Source organism: Pseudophryne corroboree, chromosome 1, assembly GCF_028390025.1.
Source record: "Pseudophryne corroboree isolate aPseCor3 chromosome 1, aPseCor3.hap2, whole genome shotgun sequence".
Lineage (NCBI taxonomy): Eukaryota > Metazoa > Chordata > Amphibia > Anura > Myobatrachidae > Pseudophryne > Pseudophryne corroboree.
Window position 1 is genome coordinate 1231501489 of NC_086444.1, and position 19369 is coordinate 1231520857.

A 19369-nucleotide genomic window follows, 5' to 3' on the forward strand; every position below is an offset into this window, starting at 1 on the left:
CAACTACTAAACCGCCTAAAATGAAACCCACTGACATTGCTGCAGTTCTTGGACCTCTCTTAGACGAAAAACTGGCGGGCCTTAAAGAAGCTATTGATTCCACCTTGGCCCAGCTGACTCAACACAGTAGCCGTTTGGATGATGTCGAGCAGAGGGTCTCCACATTGGAGGATGATCTACAAGCCGCACAGTCTACTATAAAGACCCAGACCACGGAAATCAAAGGCCTCACGGAAAAACTCGACGACTTGGAAAATCTGAGCCGTCGGAACAACCTGAGGGTGGTGGGCATCTCGGAGTCGGTGAGGGGCCACGCGCTGCTGGACCTTCTATCCAACTGGCTACCCGACAAATTAGGTATGGACCTTCAGGGTTCACCTCTGGCCATTGAAAGGGCACACAGAATTGGCCCTGAACGCAGAGAATCCGCGGGACGCCCTAGACCTGTTATCCTACGGATTCTAAACTACGCGGATAAAGCCAGGCTCTTAGACCATTAACGAAAGTCAGAGAACCTCCTCTATAAGGGAGAAAGACTGCTCATCTTCCAGGACTTCTCCACTCATGTCGCCAACAAGCGCAGAGAGTTCGCCCCGATTTGCAAGCGACTGTTTGAAGACAACGTCAAGTTCTCACTGTTATACCCTGCTCGTCTTCGGGTCTTTGTCAATGGAAAACCATGCTTCTTTGACGATCCGATGGCGGCAAAGACCCATTTTGCACACCCTGACACTTGACTGTCCACCCTTACTTAAAGCTTGCATATCTTTATAACCGCTTTAATCAATAGGTCACACAATGTTCGGGATATGATTTAGGCATGCTATTTGCGCATGCTGAAGGCTATGCCTCCCATTGTTCTATGTCTGTTAGTTTGATATTTTTATCTGTTTGTTTGTTTGCTCGTTCTGCCTGCTGGGATAATGTGTCTCGATCCTCCATAGGTTGGCCCCTCCTTGCTCATTGGGACGGGGGGGGGGACACCATTTCACCTATACGATTTTGATATTCTGCTTTCAATCTACGGGGGTAGGATAGCATAGCTACCCATGCTGCCACTCAGACCTCAACTCCGGTGACAGCCCCACTTTTAGATTTTAATATAGTTTCGTGGAATGTAGAGGGTCTCAACAGCCCCATTAAACGCAAGAAGGTGACTGCACACCTCTCGCCTGTCCCCCCAAGTCGTGTTCCTACAAGAAACACACTGGGTGCATGATTCCCCTGTGTCACTAAAAGCCCCCTGGATTGGGGAATGTATATCTGCTCCTTACACCAATAAAACCAGAGGGGTTGCTATACTCTTTCATAGAAATCTTCAATTCTCCATCCTTAAAAAATATATCGACCCAGAGGGCTGATTTATCCTCCTAGATGTCTCCATCGACAATGTGATATATACCTTTTTGAATCTGTATGCACCCACTGGCTCTAACAATCTCTTCTTTGCAGATATCCTTCAGAGAGTCCTGTCCTGGGGCGGCAAAAATTTAATTTTAGGGGGAGATTTCAACACGGTCGTTGATCCATCCATGGACAGGTCGGGGGGTGAGTACCAAAAAACCCGGATCCTCTTCTACTCTGCTTTCCTCTCTTTGCTCTCAACTTACCTTACTAGACCCTTGGCGTACACACCATCCCCTTCAACGAGATTATTCTTTTTATTCACACCCGCACTCCACCCACTCTCGCATTGACTATCTATTTCTATCTAAACACCTTTTCTTTAAAGTCACCCACACCTCAATCAAGGACATCATTATTTCAGACCACGCCCCCATCACCCTGTCCCTACATTTATCTCTACCCCAGAACATTTCTAAATGTTGGAGATTCCCAGCATATCTCATACACTCAGAGGATTTCTTATTACATCTCAAACATTCCTGGCATAATTATACTACTGATAACTTGGATCAAATTTCTAACACTCCACTCTTTTGGGGGGCCTCTAAGGCAGTCCTTCCAGGCCATATTATTTCCTATGTTAATTCTAAGCGTAAGAAATTCAACACCAAATTGCAGGAACTTAGCGCGGCTCTCACACTCGCATATCGCACCTACAAACAATGTGACAATCCTACCCATAGAGAAACGTACCTCATGGCAAAACAAATCTATGATACCTTTCTCACCGAACAGGCCCAGATCAGCTATGATTACGGCAGAAACAGGTTCCATAGGTGGGGGAACAAGTCTGGCAGACTCTTGGCCAACTTGGTTAGGGGGCCCCGAAACAAAACATGGGTTAACTCGTTGCACAGTTCTGGAGGTGTTCTCTCTGATCCCACTGACATTTGCCCGGCTTTCATGAGGTTCTATAAATCCTTATATACTGCCGACACTGATAACGCAACTGATGGTCAACTATTCCTGGTTGAGGCGCAGTTACCAAGGCTGGAGGTGGAGGAAAGGGACTCGCTGGATGCTCCCATAACTGACGATGAGGTACGGGCCATCATTAAGTCCTTACCCAATGGAAAGAGCCCTGGCCCTGACGGCTTCAGTGCCGAATTTTATAAGATGCTGGATGCCGATATACTCCCTACATTAACACGATTATATAACCACATCCTAACAACAGGGGAGACTCCCCTTCGTTTTAACGAAGCCAAGCTTATAGTACTCGCAAAACCGGGTAAAGATCCTGCCCAAGTAGGGTCATACCGCCCCATTTCACTCCTCAATCAGGACTTTAAAATATTGACCAAAATCATAGCTAATAGGTTGCAAGCCTACCTACCCCGCCTTATCTCACCCGCGCAGATGGGGTTTGTCAAGGGTAGACAATCCACACGAGGAGTGCGAGCGGCCCTGACTGCGATATCTCACACCCGCTTCAATCAGGCCAAAAACAACATCATTGTGAATTTGGACGCAGAGAAGGCGTTTGACAAAATTGCCTGGCCTCACCTATCCCGAGTACTCGCCCACCAGGGATTCGGCGCAGCGTTTTGCAACTTGGTTCAGACCTTGTACAATAACCCAGTGGCACAGGTCTTAGTCAACAATGTGACATCTCCATCCTTCACGTTGGAAAGAGGCACTAGACAAGGATGCCCCTTATCCCCCCTCCTTTTTGACCTAGCATTAGAACCTCTTATACGCCATATTCTGCTACACCAAAACTATAGGGGCATCGAGGTGGGTACACAGGAATTACGGGTGGTGGCATTTGCAGATGACCTCCTCCTTTTTATGTCAGACCCTCACCGTACGATCCCACAGCTGATTGCTGTGATTGATCGTTTCTCCTCTTTTGCAGGGTTTTCCATTAATTACAGTAAGTCGGAGGCACTAGCCATATATGGACAGGCGAGATTAGGTTGGGGGACCACTTTTCCCTTTAAATGGGCGAATACACATATTACCTATCTAGGCGTTGCACTCCCTACTCACCCCTGCCACCTGTATAGGCTTAATATCACCCCGGTGCTCCATAAGATTAGAACCGAACTTGGTCTCTGGCAATCCCTCCCCCTTAACATGCTAGGGAGATGTAACCTATTTAAGATGGCCAGCTTCCCAAAACTCCTCTATGTTCTACAGATGACCCCCCTTCTATTATCCAAGTCGGATATATCTTCTCTGAATACCTCTATCTCCAGATACATCTGGGCTGGTAAACATCCAAGGATTAGCATGAAAAAATTGTCCCAGACGGTACCTAGAGGAGGAATCAATTTACCTGATGTTAAACAATATAATCTTGCATGCCTCCTCCGCATTGCTATGGACTGGCTTGGAGACAATAATTACTACACAGACTCCAGCCTAGACTCTCAACTTTGCGCCCCCTTATCCCTCAGTTATCTTCTCCATGCCAAACCCTCCAAGTTGGCGCTACATATCACCACTAACTCATTACTACTCCCCATAATACAGGCGTGGCAAATGGCGAGGAAATCTCTCAATCTTCAACACCTATACTCACTCTCGATGCCCCTTATAGGCAACCTGGAGTTTCAGGAGGGAGAGGCTCTGCAACCCTTCATTGCCTGGCACTCTCTTGGCATCCGCAATCTGCGCAACTTGCTTCATTCCTCTCGCGTCCCGCTGTCTTTCGCAGAGGCACGAGGAAAATATGGCCTGCCCCCTCACCACGAGTTTGCCTACTTCCAGGCAATACATTATCTTAAAAATGTACTTTCTAAATTGACGGGGAATGACTTTCTTAACTCTCTAGATACATTACTCCAATCAACATGCTACTCTATATCAACCATCTATACACGTATCCGTCATGAACTCATTCCTGACACGGACCTTCCAGAGCTGTCCCAATGGTCCTCCCACATCTCAACGGTAACCCCTGAATCCCTTCTAAATCACTTTCAACTCACCCTAAAACTTATCCCTGCAAGCTCCTATCAAGAGATGGCCTATAAAATGCTCCATAGGGCATACATCTCACCTAAACGCCGATCTTTGATGGGCATCTCAGAAGACAGCAAATGCACTAAATGCTCAACGGAGGGGGCCGACCTCTTCCATTGCTTCTGAAAGTGTGCTCTGGTGTCACAGTTTTGGCATGAGGTACATCATTATGGAACCACCTCCTTAGGCATATCCTTTAGTTGCACTGTTTCTTGGGCATTGTTTGGGTGTTTGACTGACCAGCCAGACATCCCCAGGTCTAACAAAAAATTACTTATGATACTATCTGCGGCTGGCAGGAAGGCAATCCTACAACAATGGATCCACAACATACCTCCTAATCTTTCGATGGTGACCTCTAGATTATTTTTTCTATTCACCATGGACTGGCTGGAGGCCTCTATCCATAAGGAGAGGCTCACCCCTGCCTTGTTCCAATGTTGGGACACATACATTCTGACACTACCCTTACACACTAAACAAGCCATTGACAAATGCTTTCAATCTACCTCATGGTACCTCCTCCACACCTTAGCCCAACCTAACCCCTTGAACATCTGATTTACCCTCTCTTCTTTCCTTTTTCCGGATTCCTCCTCTGCTCCGTTTTACTCTCAATCGTCTACCGGGTTGACTAGAAATATGGACCCTCGATATGGGAAGATTGCTCTGTGGATGGATCGACGGCCCGTGTCCCATAGCAGGCATTACATGTTAGTTTATTTTCTTATGTTTTAGATATTATGTATATGTTGAGGGAATTCGAAATACTCTGTCCATATTGGCGGAGAACCGAGGTTTAAACCACCCCTTTTCATCTTTAGTCTGCTCCGCTTGGAGAACTAAAACATATCCTCAATTCCCTGATACCCTTAGTTATACATGAGTTACCTTTCTTGGAAGGGTATAAAGGTTTTATGTAGAGAAAAGTTTGAAAATATGTTTTGATCTCTACCAGGTTTTATATGAGACTGAATACTTTATATCTTCCTGTCTTTTGTCTAGAGGCTTATATTTCTCTAACGTCCTAGTGGATGCTGGGGACTCCGTCAGGACCATGGGAATAGCGGCTCCGCAGGAGACAGGGCACAAAAAGTAAGCTTTTAGGATCACATGGTGTGTACTGGCTCCTCCCCCTATGACCCTCCTCCAAGCCTCAGTTAGGTTTTTGTGCCCGTCCGAGCAGGGTGCAATCTAGGTGGCTCTCTTAAAGAGTTGCTTAGAAAAAGTTTTTAGGTTCTTTATTTTCAGTGAGTCCTGCTGGCAACAGGCTCACTGCATCGAGGGACTTAGGGGAGAGAAGTGAACTCACCTGCGTGCAGGATGGATTGGCTTCTTAGGCTACTGGACACCATTAGCTCCAGAGGGAGTCGGAACACAGGTCTCGCCCTGGGGTTCGTCCCGGAGCCGCGCCGCCGACCCCCCTTGCAGATGCTGAAGATTGAAGAGGTCCGGAACCAGGCGGCAGAAGACTTTCAGTCTTCATCAGGTAGCGCACAGCACTGCAGCTGTGCGCCATTGTTGTCAGCACACTTCACACAGCGGTCACGGAGGGTGCAGGGCGCGGGGGGGGGGGCGCCCTGGGCAGCAATGTATAATACCTGTATGGCGAAAAATACATCACATATAGCCCTTGAGGCTATATGGATGTATTTAACCCCTGCCAGATATCACAGACTCCGGAGAAGAAGCCCGTCGAAAAGGGGGCGGGGCCTATTCTCCTCAGCACACCGCGCCATTTTCCCTCACAGAAATGCTGGTGGGAAGGCTCCCATGCTCTCCCCTGCACTGCACTACAGAAACAGGGTTAAAACAGAAAGGGGGGGCACTGATTTGGCGATATGAATATATATTAAAATGCTATAAGGGAGGAACACTTATATAAAGGTTGTCCCTGTATAATTATAGCGTTTTGGTGTGTGCTGGCAAACTCTCCCTCTGTCTCCCCAAAGGGCTAGTGGGTCCTGTCCTCTATCAGAGCATTCCCTATGTGTGTGCTGTATGTCGGTACGTGTGTGTCGACATGTATGAGGAAAATGTTGGTGAGGAGGCGGAGCAAATTGCCTGTAATGGTGATGTCACTCTCTAGGGAGTCGACACCGGAATGGATGGCTTATTTATGGAATTACGTGATAATGTCAACACGCTGCAAGCCGGTTGACGACATGAGACGGCCGGCGAACAAATTAGTACCTGTCCAGGCGTCTCAAACACCGTCGGGGGCTGTAAAACGCCCATTTACCTCAGTCGGTCGACACAGACCCAGACACGGACACTGATTTCAGTGTCGGCGGTGAAGAAAAAAAACGTATTTTCCTTTAGGGCCACACGTTAAGGGCAATGAAGGAGGTGTTACATATTTCTGATACTACAAGTACCACAAAAAAGGGTATTATGTGGGATGTGAAAAAACTACCTGTAGTTTTTCCTGAATCAGATAAATTAAATGAAGTGTGTGATGATGCGTGGGTTTCCCCCGATAGAAAATTATTGGCGGTATACCCTTTCCCGCCAGAAGTTAGGGCGCGTTGGGAAACACCCCTTAGGGTGGATAAGGCGCTCACATGCTTATCAGAACAAGTGGCGGTACCATCTACAGATAGGGCCGTACTTAAGGAGCCAGCTGATAGGAGGCTGGAAAATATCCTAAAAAGTATACACACACATGCTGGTGTTATACTGCGACCAGCGATTGCCTCAGCCTGGATGTGCAGAGCTGAGGTGGCTTGGTCGGATTCCCTGACTAAAAATATTGATACCCTTGACAGGGACAGTTTTTTATTGACTATAGAGCATTTAAAGGATGCATTTCTATATATGCGAGATGCGCAGAGGGATATTTGCACTCTGGCATCAAGAGTAAATGCGATGTCCTTATCTGCAAGAAGATGTTTATGGACACGACAGTGGTCAGGTGATGCAGATTCCAAACGGCACAAAGATGTATTGCCGTATAAAGGGGAGGAATTATTTGGGGTCGGTCCATGGGACCTGGTGGCCACGGCAACTGCTGGAAAATCCACCGTTTTTTACTCTAAGTCACATCTCTGCAGAAAAAGACACCGTCTTTTCAGCCTCAGTCCTTTCGTCCCTATAAGAGTCATATCTGCCCAGGGATAGAGGAAAGGGAAGAAGACTGCAGCAGGCAGCCCATTCCCAGGAACAGAAGCCCTCCACCGCTTCTACCAAGTTCTCAGCATGACGCTGGGACCGTACAGGACCCCTGGATCCTACAAGTAGTATCCAAGGGGTACAGATTGGAATGTCGAGACGTTTCCCCCTCGCAGGTTCCTGTAGTCTGCTGTACCAATGTCTCCCTCCGACAGGGAGGCAGTATTGAAAACAATTCACAAGCTGTATTCCCAGCAGGTGATAATAAAATTACCCCTCCTACAACAAGGAAAGGGGTATTATTCCACACTATATGGTGGTACTGAAGCCAGAAGGCTAGGTGAGACCTATTCTAAATCTGAAATATTTGAACACTTACAAAGGTTCAAATCCAGATGCAGTCACTCAGAGCAGTGATAGCGAACCGGGAAGAAGGGGACTATATGGTGTCCCGGGACATCAGGGATGCTTACCTCCATGTCCCAAAATTTGCCTTTCTCACCAAGGGTACCTCAGGTTCGTGGTACAGAACTGTCACTATCAGTTTCAGACGATGCCGTTGGATTGTCCAAGGCACCCCGGGTCCTTACCAAGGTAATGACCGAAATGAGGATTCGTCTTCAAAGAAAATGGACGACCTCCTGATAAGAACAAGGTCCAGAGAACAGTTGGAGGTCGGAGTAGCACTATCTCAAGTAGTTCTACGACAGCACGGGTGGATTCTAAATATTCCAAAACCGCAGTTGTTCCGACGACACGTCTGCTGGTCCTAGGGATGATTCTGGACACAGTCCAGAAAAAGGTGTTTCTCCCAGAGGAGAAAGCCAGGGAGTTATCCGAGCTAATCGGGATCCTCCTAAAACCAGGAAAAGTGTCAGTGCATCATTGCACAAGAGTCCTGGTAAAAATGGTGGCTTATTACGAAGCGATTCCATTCGGCAGATTTCACGCAAGAACTCTTCAGTGGGATCTGCTGGACAAATGGTCCGGATCGCATCTTCAGATGCATCAGCGGATAACCCTATATCCAAGGACAAGGGTGTCTCTCCTGTGGTGATTACAGAGTGCTCATCTTCTAGAGGGCCGCAGATTCGGCATTCAGGATTGGATGCTGGTGACCACGGAGGCCAGCCTGAGAGGCTGGGGAGCAGTCACACAGGAAAAAAAAATTTTTTTCCAGGGAGTGTGATCAAGTCTGGAGAATTCTCTCCACATAAATATACTGGAGCTAAGAGCAAATTTATAATGCTCTAAGCTTAGCAAGACCTCTGCTTCAAGGTCAGCCGGTATTGATCCAGTGGGATAACATCACGGCAGTCGCCCACGTAAACAGAAAGGGCGGCACAAGAAGCAGGAGGGCAGTGGCAAAACTGCAAGGATTTTTCGCTAGGCGGAAAATCATGTGATAGCACTGTCAGCAGTGTTCATTCCGGGAGTGGACGACTGGGAAGCAGACTTCCTCAGCAGGCACGACCTCCACCCGGGAGAGTGGGAACTTCATCGGGAAGTTTTCCGCATGATTGTGAACCGTTGGGAAAGACCAAAGGTGGACATGATGGCGTCCCGCCCGAACAAAAAACGGGACAGGTATTGCGCCAGGTCACGAGACCTTCAGGCGATAGCTGTGGACGTCCTGGTAACACCGTGGGTGTAACAGTCGGTGTATGTGTTCCCTCCTCTGCTTCTCATAACCAAGGTATTGAGAATTATAAGACGTAGAGGAGTAAGAACTATACTCGTGGCTCCGGATTGGCCAAGAGGGACTTGGTACCCGGAACTTCAAGAGATGCTCACAGAGGACTAATGGCCTCGGGAGCTAAGAAGGGACTTGCTTCAGCAAGTACCATGTCTGTTCCAAGACTTACCGCGGCTGCGTTTGACGGCAGGGCGGTTGAACGCCGGATCCTAAGTGAAAAGGCATTTCGGAAGAGGTCATACCTACCCTGGTCAAAGCCAGGAAGGAGGTGACCGCACAACGTTATCACCACATGTGGTGAAAATATGTTGCGTGGGTGAGGCCAGGAAGGCCCCACGAAGAAATTTCAACTAGGTCGATTTCTGCACTTCCTGCAAACAGGAGTGTCTATGAGCCTCAAATTGGGGTCCATTAAGGTTCAAGTTTCGGCCCTGTAGATTTTCTTCCAGAAAGAATTGGCTTCGGTTCCTGAAGTCCAGACGTTTGTCAAGGGAGTATTGCATATACAGCCCCTTTTGTGCCTCCAGTGGCACCGTGGGATCTCAACGTAGTGTTGGGATTCCTCAAATCATATTGGTTTGAACCGCTCAAATCTGTGGATTTGAAATATCTCACATGGAAAGTGACCATGCTGTTGGCCCTGGCCTCGGCCAGGCGATTGTCAGAATTGGCGGCTTTGTCTTACAAAAGCCCATATTTAATTTTCCATTCGGACAGGGCAGAACTGCGGACTTGTCCCCAGTTTCTTCCTAAGGTGGTGTCAGCGTTTCACCTGAAACAACCTATTGTGGTGCCTGCGGCTACTAGGGACTTGGAGGACTCCAAGTTGCTAGACGTTGTCAGGGCCCTGAAAATAAATAAATATATATATATATATATATATATATATATATATTTATATATATATAATTCCAGGACGGCTGGAGTCAGAAAGTCTGACTTGCTGTTTATATTGTATGCACCCAAAAAGCTGGGTGCTCCTGCTTCTAAGCAGACTATTGCTCGTTGGATTTGTAGTACAATTCAGCTTGCACATTCTGTGGCAGGCCTGCCACAGCCAAAATCTGTAAATGCCCATTCCACAAGGAAGGTGGGCTCATCTTGGGCGGCTGCCCGAGGGGTCTCGGCTTTACAACTTTGCCGAGCAGCTACGTGGTCAGGGGGGAACACGTTTGTAAAATTCTACAAATTTGATACCCTGGCTGAGGAGGACCTGGAGTTTCTCTCATTCGGTGCTGCAGAGTCATCCGCACTCTCCCGCCCGTTTGGGAGCTTTGGTATAATCCCCATGGTCCTGACGGAGTCCCCAGCATCCACTAGGACGTTAGAGAAAATAAGATTTTACTTACCGATAAATCTATTTCTCGTAGTCCGTAGTGGATGCTGGGCGCCCATCCCAAGTGCGGATTGTCTGCATTACTTGTACATAATAATTGTTACAAAAATCGGGTTGTTATTGTTGTGGGCCATCTTTTCAGAGGCTCCTTCGTTGTTATCATACTGTTAACTGGGTTCAGATCACAAGTTGTACGGTGTGATTGGTGTGGCTGGTATGAGTCTTACCCGGGATTCAAGATCCTTCCTTATTGTGTACGCTCGTCCGGGCACAGTACCTAACTGAGGCTTGGAGGAGGGTCATAGGGGGAGGAGCCAGTACACACCATGTGATCCTAAAAGCTTACTTTTTGTGCCCTGTCTCCTGCGGAGCCGCTATTCCCATGGTCCTGACGGAGTCCCCAGCATCCACTACGGACTACGAGAAATAGATTTATCGGTAAGTAAAATCTTATTATAGTGCATATTATGTTGTACAATGCTAACTATATATTCCACTCGATGTCTCAAAATACTGTATATCTATTCTGTATGGTGTGAGATTATAATAAAAATAATTTGAAAAAAAAAAAAAAAGAAATGATCTCAGAGGACCCATGGCCTCTGCCACTCAGACAGGACCTGCTGCAGCAGGGGCCCTGCCTGTTCCAAGGCTTGCCACGGCTGTGTTTGACGGCATGGCAGTTGAACACCGGATCCTAAAGGAAAAAGGCATTCCGGAGGAAGTCATTCCTACGCTGATTAAGGCTAGGAAAGATGTGATCGCAAAATATTATCACCGAATATGGCAAAAATATGTTGCTTAGTGTGAGGCCAGGAAGGCCGCAACGGAGGAATTTCCACTGGGTCGATTTCTGCACTTCCTACAGTCAGGAGTGACTACGGGCCTAAAATTGGGTTCCATTAAGGTCCAGATTTCGGCTCTGTACATTTTCTTCCAAAAAAGAACTGGCTTCACTGCCTGAAGTTCAGACTTTTGTTAAGGGAGTGCTGCATATTCAGCCCCCGTTTGTGCCTCTAGTGGCACCGGGGGATCTCAACGTGGTGTTGGATTTCCTGAAGTCGCATTGGGTTGAGCCACTTAAATCCGTAGAGCTAAAATACCTCACGTGGAAAGTGGTCATGCTGTTGGCCTTGGCGTCGGCCAGGCGTGTATCAGAATTGGCGGCTTTGTCATGCAAAAGCCCTTATCTGATTTTCATATGGATGGGGCGGAATTGAGGACTCGTTCCCAATTCCTTCCTAAGGTGGTATCAGCTTTTCATGTGAACCAACCTATTGTGGTGCCTGCGGCTACGTGGGACTTGGAGGACTCCAAGTTACTGGACGTAGTCAGGGCCCTGAAAAATATATGTTTCCAGGATGGCTGGGGTCAGGAAAACTGATTCGCTATTTATCCTGTATGCACCCAACAAGCTGGGTGCTCCTGCTTCTAAGCAGACTATTGCTCGCTGGATCTGTAGCACGATTCAACTTGCACATTCTGCGGCTGGACTGCCGCATCCTAAATCAGTGAAAGCCCATTCCACGAGGAAGGGGGCTCTTCTTGGGCGGCTGCCCGAGGGGTCTCGGCTTTACAACTTTGCCGAGCAGCTACTTGGTCGGGGTCAAACACGTTTGCTAAATTCTACAAGTTTGTCACCCTGGCTGAGGAGGACCTAGAGTTTGCCCATTCGGTGCTGCAGAGTCATCCGCACTCTCCCGCCCGTTTGGGAGCTTTGGTATAATCCCCATGGTCCTTACGGAGTCCCAGCATCCACTTAGGACGTCAGAGAAAATAAGATTTTACTCACCGGTAAATCTATTTCTCGTAGTCCGTAGTGGATGCTGGGCGCCCATCCCAAGTGCGGATTGTCTGCAATACTTGTATATAGTTATTGCATAACTAAAGGGTTATTGTTATGAGCCATCTGTAGTGAGGCTCAGTTATATTTCATACTGTTAACGGGGTATAATATCACGAGTTATACGGTGTGATTGGTGTGGCTGGTATGAGTCTTACCCGGGATTCAAAATCCTTTTCCTATTGTGTCAGCTCTTCCGGGCACAGTATCCTAACTGAGGTCTGGAGGAGGGTCATAGTGGGAGGAGCCAGTGCACACCAGGTAGTCCAAAAGCTTTCTTTAGTTGTGCCCAGTCTCCTGCGGAGCCGCTATTCCCCATGGTCCTTACGGAGTCCCAGCATCCACTACGGACTACGAGAAATAGATTTACCGGTGAGTAAAATCTTATTTATTATTATAATTATACGGTGTTGCGGAGTGCTGCGTGTCTCTGTATATTGTTATCCGGTGTTGCTGAGTAATGTGGGTCTCTGTGTATATATCATTGTGTCTGTGTATATTATTATACAGTGTTGCTGAGTGATGCAGGTCTGTGTGTATATATCATTGTGTCTCTGTGTATATGATACAGTGTTGCTGAGTGATGTATCTCTGTGTATATGATACAGTGTTGCTGAGTGATGTATCTCTGTGTATATTATACAGTGTTGCTGAGTGATGTATCTCTCTGTATATTATTCAGTGTTGCTGAGTGCTGTTTTTGTGTATATTATACAGTGTTGCTGAGTAATGTGGGTCTCTGTGTATATTATTTTACGGTGTTGCTGAGTGATGTATCTCTCTGTGTATATATCAGTGTGTCTCTGTGTATATTATTATACAGTGTTGCTGAAGTGATGTATCTCTCTGTGTATATTATTATACAGTGTTGCTGAGTGATGTATATCTGTGTATATTATACGGTGTTGCTGAGTGATGTATCTCTGTGTATATTGGGGGTAATTCCAAGTTGATCGCAGCAGGATTTTTGTTAGCAGTTGGGCAAAACTATGTGCACTGCAGGGGGGGCAGATATAACATGTGCAGAGAGAGTTAGATTTGGGTGGGGTGTGTTCAATCTGAAATCTAAATTGCAGTGTAAAAATAAAGCAGCCAGTATTTACCCTGCACAGAAACAATATAACCCACCCAAATCTAACTCTTTCTGCACATGTTACATCTGCCCCCCCTGCAGTGCACATGGTTTTGCCCAACTGCTAAAAAATGTCCTGCTGCGATTAACTTGGAATTACCCCCATTATACAGGGATGCTGAGTGATGTATCTCTGTGTATATTATTATACAGGGATGCTGAGTGATGTGTCTCTGTATATTATACAGTGTTGCTGAGTGATGTATCTCTGTGTATATTATTATACAGTGTTGCTGAGTGATGTATCTCTGTGTATATTATTATACAGTGTTGCTGAGTGATGTATCTCTGTGTATATTATTATACAGTGTTGCTGAGTGATGTATCTCTCTGTGTATATTATTATACAGTGTTGCTGAGTGATGTATCTCTCTGTGTATATTGGGGGTAATTCCAAGTTGATCGCAGCAGGAAATTTTTTAGCAGTTGGGCAAAACCATGTGCACTGCAGGGGGGGGCAGATGTAACATGTGCAGAGAGAGAGAGATTTGGGTGTGGTGAGTTCAATCTGCAATCTAAATTGCAGTGTAAAAATAAAGCAGCCAGTATTTACCCTGCACAGAAACAATATAACCCACCCAAATCTAACTCTTTCTGCACATGTTACATCTGCCCCCCCTGCAGTCCACATGGTTTTGCCCAACTGCTAAAAAATATCCTGCTGCGATCAACTTGGAATTACCCCCATTATACAGTGTTGCTGAGTGATGTATCTCTGTGTATATTATTATACAGTGTTGCTGAGTGATGTGTCTCTCTGTGTATATTATACAGTGTTGCTGAGTGCTGAATGTCTCTGTGTATATTATACAGTGTTGCTGAGTGATGTATCTCTCTGTATATATTATTATACGGTGTTGCTGACTGATATATCTCTCTTTGTATATTATACGGTGTTGCTGAGTGCTGCGTGTCTGTATGTATATTATTATACAGTGTTGCTGAGTGCTGCGTGTCTCTGTGTATATTATTATACAATGTTGCTGAGTGTCTCTGTGTATATTATTATACAATATTGCTGAGTGCTGCGTGTCTCTGTGTATATTATTATACAATGTTGCTGAGTGCTGCGTGTCTCTGTGTATATTATTATACAATGTTGCTGAGTGCTGCGTGTCTCTGTGTATATTAATATACAGTGTTGCTGAGTGATGTATCTCTCTGTGTATATTATTATACAGTGTTGCTGAGTGATGTATCTCTCTGTGTATATTATTATACGATGTTGCTGAGTAATGTGGGTCTCTGTGTATATTATACAGTGTTGCTGAGTGATGTATCTCTGTGTATATTATACAGTGTTGCTGAGTGATGTATCTCTGTGCATATTATTATACAGTGTTGCTGAGTGATGTATCTCTCTGTGTATATTATTATACGGTGTTGCTGAGTGATGTATCTCTGTGTATATTGGCCCTCATTCCGAGTCGTTCGCTCTGTATTTTTTATCGCATCGCAGTGAAATTCCGCTTAGTACGCATGCGCAATAATCGCACTGCGACTGCGCCAAGTAATTTTACAATGGAGATAGTATTTTTACTCACGGCTTTTTCATCGCTCCGGCGATCGTAATGTGATTGACAGGAAATGGGTGTTACTGGGCGGAAACAGGCCGTTTTATGGGCGTGCGGGAAAAAACGCTACCGTTTCCGGAAAAAACGCAGGAGTGGCCGGGGAAACGGGGGAGTGTCTGGGCGAACGCTGGGTGTGTTTGTGACGTCAAACCAGGAACGACAAGCACTGAACTGATCGCAGATGCCGAGTAAGTCTGAAGCTACTCTGAAACTGCTAAGTAGTTTGTAATCGCAATATTGCGAATACATCGGTCGCAATTTTAAGAAGCTAAGATACACTCCCAGTAGGCGTAGGCTTAGCGTGAGCAACTCTGCTAAATTCGCCTTGCGAGCGATCAACTCGGAATGAGGGCCATCATACAGTGCTGCTGAGTGATGTATCTGTGTATATTATTATAAAGTGTTGCTGAGTAATGTGGGTCTCTGTGTATATTATACAGTGTTGCTGAGTGATGTATCTCTGTGTATATTATTATACAGTGTTGCTGAGTGATGTGTCTCTCTATGTATATTATTATACAGTGTTGCTGAGTAATGTGGGTCTCTGTGTATATTATACAGTGTTGCTGAGTGATGTATCTCTGTGTATATTATACAGTGTTGCTGAGTGATGTATTTCTGTGTATATTATTATACAGTGTTGCTGAGTGATGTATCTCTCTGTGTATATTATTATACAGTGTTGCTGAGTGATGTATCTCTGTGCATATTATTATACAGTGTTGCTGAGTGATGCAGGTCTCTGTGTATATTATACAGTGTTGCTGAGTGATGTATCTCTGTGTATATTATTATACAGTGTTGCTGAGTGATGTATCTCTGTGTATATTATTATACAGTGTTGCTGAGTGATGTATCTCTGTGCATATTATTATACAGTGTTGCTGAGTGATGTATCTCTCTGTGTATATTATACAGTGTTGCTGAGTGATGTATCTCTGTGTATATTATTATACAGTGTTGCTGAGTGATGTATCTCTCTGTGTATATTATACAGTGTTGCTGAGTGATGTAATCTCTCTGTGTATATTATTATACAGTGTTGCTGAGTGATGCAGGTCTCTTTGTATATTATACAGTGTTGCTGAGTGATGTATCTCTCTGTGTATATTATTATACAGTGTTGCTGAGTGATGTATCTCTGTGTATATTATTATACAGTGTTGCTGAGTGATGTATCTCTGTGTATATTATACAGTGTTGCTGAGTGATGTAATCTCTCTGTGTATATTATTATACAGTGTTGCTGAGTGATGTATCTCTCTGTGTATATTATTATACAGTGTTGCTGAGTGATGTATCTCTGTGTATATTATTATACAGTGTTGCTGAGTGATGTATCTCTGTGTATATTATACAGTGTTGCTGAGTGATGTAATCTCTCTGTGTATATTATTATACAGTGTTGCTGAGTGATGTATCTCTGTGTATATTATTATACAGTGTTGCTGAGTGATGTATCTCTGTGTATATTATTATACAGTGTTGCTGAGTGATGTGTCTCTGTGTATATTATACAGTGTTGCTGAGTGATGTATCTCTGTGTATATTATTATACAGTGTTGCTGAGTGATGTATCTCTCTGTGTATATTATTATACAGTGTTGCTGAGTGATGTATCTCTCTGTGTATATTATTATACAGTGTTGCTGAGTGATGTATCTCTGTGTATATTATACAGTGTTGCTGAGTGATGTATCTCTCTGTGTATATTATTATACAGTGTTGCTGAGTGATGTATCTCTGTGTATATTATTATACAGTGTTGCTGAGTGATGTATCTCTGTGTATATTATACAGTGTTGCTGAGTGATGTAATCTCTCTGTGTATATTATTATACAGTGTTGCTGAGTGATGTGTCTCTTTGTATATTATACAGTGTTGCTGAGTGATGTATCTCTCTGTGTATATTATTATACAGTGTTGCTGAGTGATGTATCTCTCTGTGTATATTATTATACAGTGTTGCTGAGTGATGTATCTCTGTGTATATTATTATACAGTGTTGCTGAGTGATGTATCTCTCTGTGTATATTATTATACAGTGTTGCTGAGTGATGCAGGTCTCTTTGTATATTATACAGTGTTGCTGAGTGATGTATCTCTCTGTGTATATTATTATACAGTGTTGCTGAGTGATGCAGGTCTCTTTGTATATTATACAGTGTTGCTGAGTGATGTATCTCTCTGTGTATATTATTATACAGTGTTGCTGAGTGATGTATCTCTGTGTATATTATTATACAGTGTTGCTGAGTGATGTATCTCTGTGTATATTATACAGTGTTGCTGAGTGATGTAATCTCTCTGTGTATATTATTATACAGTGTTGCTGAGTGATGTATCTCTCTGTGTATATTATTATACAGTGTTGCTGAGTGATGTGTCTCTGTGTATATTATTATACAGTGTTGCTGAGTGATGTATCTCTGTGTATATTATACAGTGTTGCTGAGTGATGTAATCTCTCTGTGTATATTATTATACAGTGTTGCTGAGTGATGTAATCTCTCTGTGTATATTATTATACAGTGTTGCTGAGTGATGTGTCTCTTTGTATATTATACAGTGTTGCTGAGTGATGTATCTCTCTGTGTATATTATTATACAGTGTTGCTGAGTGATGTATCTCTGTGTATATTATACAGTGTTGCTGAGTGATGTAATCTCTCTGTGTATATTATTATACAGTGTTGCTGAGTGATGTAATCTCTCTGTGTATATTATTATACAGTGTTGCTGAGTGATGTCTCTTTGTATATTATACAGTGTTGCTGAGTGATGTATCTCTCTGTGTATATTATTATACAGTGTTGCTGAGTGATGTATCTCTGTGTATATTATACAGTGTTGCTGAGTGATGTATCTCTCTGTGTATATTATACAGTGTTGCTGAGTGATGTATCTCTGTGTATATTATACAGTGTTGCTGAGTGATGTATCTCTGTGTATATTATACAGTGTTGCTGAGTGATGTATCTCTGTGTATATTATTATACAGTGTTGCTGAGTGATGTGTCTCTGTGTATATTATTATACAGTGTTGCTGAGTGATGTATCTCTGTGTATATTATTATACAGTGTTGCTGAGTGATGTATCTCTGTGTATATTATACAGTGTTGCTGAGTGATGTAATCTCTCTGTGTATATTATTATACAGTGTTGCTGAGTGATGTGTCTCTTTGTATATTATACAGTGTTGCTGAGTGATGTATCTCTCTGTGTATATTATTATACAGTGTTGCTGAGTGATGTATCTCTGTGTATATTATTATACAGTGTTGCTGAGTGATGTGTCTCTGTGTATATTATTATACAGTGTTGCTGAGTGATGTATCTCTGTGTATATTATTATACAGTGTTGCTGAGTGATGTATCTCTGTGTATATTATTATACAGTGTTGCTGAGTGATGTATCTCTGTGTATATTATTATACAGTGTTGCTGAGTGATGCAGGTCTCTGTGTATATTATACAGTGTTGCTGAGTGATGTATCTCTGTGTATATTATTATACAGTGTTGCTGAGTGATGTATCTCTGTGTATATTATTATACAGTGTTGCTGAGTGATGTATCTCTGTGTATATTATACAGTGTTGCTGAGTGATGTATCTCTGTGTATATTATTATACAGTGTTGCTGAGTGATGTATCTCTGTGTATATTATTATACAGTGTTGCTGAGTGATGTATCTCTCTGTGTATATTATTATACAGTGTTGCTGAGTGATGTATCTCTGTGTATATTATTATACAGTGTTGCTGAGTGATGTATCTCTGTGTATATTATACAGTGTTGCTGAGTGATGTATCTCTGTGTATATTATACAGTGTTGCTGAGTGATGTATCTCTGTGTATATTATTATACAGTGTTGCTGAGTGATGTATCTCTCTGTGTATATTATTATACAGTGTTGCTGAGTGATGTATCTCTGTGTATATTATACAGTGTTGCTGAGTGATGTATCTCTGTGTATATTATTATACAGTGTTGCTGAGTGATGTATCTCTGTGTATATTATTATACAGTGTTGCTGAGTGATGTATCTCTGTGTATATTATACAGTGTTGCTGAGTGATGTATCTCTGTGTATATTATACAGTGTTGCTGAGTGATGTATCTCTGTGTATATTATTATACAGTGTTGCTGAGTGATGTATCTCTGTGTATATTATACAGTGTTGCTGAGTGATGTATCTCTGTGTATATTATACAGTGTTGCTGAGTGATGTATCTCTGTGTATATTATTATACAGTGTTGCTGAGTGATGTATCTCTGTGTATATTATACAGTGT

At 43.9% G+C, this 19369-nt stretch overlaps 1 protein-coding gene across 2 annotated transcripts in view; it reads left to right on the forward strand.

Annotated features, from left to right (window-relative positions):
- The window catches only part of LOC134931675 (RING finger protein 145-like), a 156174-nt gene that overhangs the window by 60987 nt on the left and 75818 nt on the right, over nt 1–19369 (forward strand). The window lies entirely within an intron of this gene.